Here is a 1,793-nt window from a genome sequence, read left to right as displayed (position 1 = left end):
AGGTCGAGGGAGGGGATTCTGCCCCTCTGCTCCGCTCTGGTGAGACCCCCCCTGGAGCACTGCGTCCAGCTCTGGAGCCCTCAGCATGAGAAAGACACGGACCTGTTGGAGCGGGTCCAGAGGAGGGTCACGAAAATGATCAGGGGGCTGGAACACCTCTCCTGTGAAGAAAGGCTGAGAGAGTTGGGGTTATTCAGCCTGGAGAAGAGAAGGCTCCGGGGAGACCTTATTGCAGCCTGTCAGTACTTAAAAGGGGCCTATAAGAAAGACGGGGACGGGCTTTATAGCAGGGCCTGTTGCGACAGAACAAGGGGGAATGGCTTTAAACTAAAAGTGGGGAGATTCGGATTAGATATAAGGAAGAAATTTTTTACGCTGAGGGTGGTGAGGCACTGGCCCAGGTTGCCCAGAGAGGTGGTGGCTGCCCCATCCCTGGAACCATTCCAGGTCAGGTTGGACGGGGCTCTGAGTGACCTGATCTAGTTCAAGATGTCCCTGCCCACGGCAGGGGGGTTGTACTGGATGACCTTTAAAGGTCCCTTCCGACCCAAACCGTTCTATGATCCTATGATCTCTCCATACTCAAAACTACGAAACCTACAACACCCTTTGAGCTCCCCGCCGAAAGCCCCCAGGGCCGGTGGGGCTGGGGACAGTGGGTGCCCGGTATGGGACAGGGTGGCTGCAGGCTGCACTTCACACGTTTATCAGCCAGTGAGTAGCTCTGGTTCTTAGTAAGAGCTGCAAGGACGGAAAAGAAAACATAATCAAACCTTTAGCCCTTCGTCACTGCTCTTGGGAGATTTGCATGGACCGTTCTGAGATGCCTGTTTACTATAAATGTCCTAATTATTTGTCAGAGGAAGCAACTGTTTCCTTTACTGATAATTTCGGTGACTTATCATGGACTCTGCCAACCTGCCTTGCCGTTAGGATCATCCTTTTAATCATGTGTCTATTTAGTGACTTACAGAATGGGTTAGATCTTCTTGCACGCCCTATTACTCATCAGAAATTTTGAGGCTGTAACCTGTTACTTAGTCACTGGTGAGTCACAGCTTGTTCCTTGGAAAGTAAAAGATGGCCAAATTCTGACATCCTTGAGGCTTACCCCCAAAATAGTGCGTAAAGTCACTGGCACCACTTCTGTGGGATGCTTCCCAATGAGAGCTAAGGGATCAAAATTAGGCTGATGGTTTCAGCCTAATTCATGAGTAATATTTGGAATAAATCAGTTTAGCTGTGATTCATATCTATCTATCTTCATGCTCAACTATTTTTGCCCTTAACCTGAGAGACCCAGGAGCGGGAATAATTTCTAAAACTCTCAAAAATCGGTGCATAAAGCTCTCTGAGGGCAAGGCCATCCCAGGGTGCCTGGGAGCAAGTCTGCAGATGGATGGCGGTGTGCTGACTGGACTATGCTGAGGAATTTCACAGGTGCAAAACCTATTCGGGTGCACTAAGTCCAGCTTTAATTAAGATTTACATTAATTTAATTCAATCTGGTTGTTTGTTAAATTAAAATAATCTATCATAAGCGCAGTGCAAAGTAATAATGGGTCTGCAAGAGAGGTTTGCACAAACACAGCAGTATATTTAGAGTAATTTCCTAATATAGACAAACCCACTCTGTTCTCTTTCTTTCTTTCGCTCTGTTTTGGCTCGTTGACAATGGGATTACAAAAATAGTGAGAAGACCTGAAATTGAAAATGAGACTCGGTTTACAGAACTGTGTCACTTAGGGAGGCAGAAGGAGTTGGGCTAACGTGATTTTTTTTTCCTGTCAGCT

General features: G+C 47.1%; 1 protein-coding gene across 1 annotated transcript in view; it reads right to left on the bottom strand.

Annotated features, from left to right (window-relative positions):
• MLLT6 (myeloid/lymphoid or mixed-lineage leukemia (trithorax homolog, Drosophila); translocated to, 6) overlaps positions 1-1,793 on the bottom strand; it is a 64,056-nt gene that overhangs the window by 52,613 nt on the left and 9,650 nt on the right. The gene's annotated exons all lie outside the window — the stretch shown is intronic.

This window comes from Pygoscelis adeliae, unplaced genomic scaffold (genome assembly GCF_000699105.1).
Source record: "Pygoscelis adeliae isolate BGI_AS28 unplaced genomic scaffold, ASM69910v1 Scaffold902, whole genome shotgun sequence".
Taxonomy (NCBI): Eukaryota; Metazoa; Chordata; class Aves; order Sphenisciformes; family Spheniscidae; genus Pygoscelis; species Pygoscelis adeliae.
The sequence above is the reverse complement of the archived record's forward strand: the minus strand, read 5'-3'. Positions and strand labels throughout refer to the sequence as shown.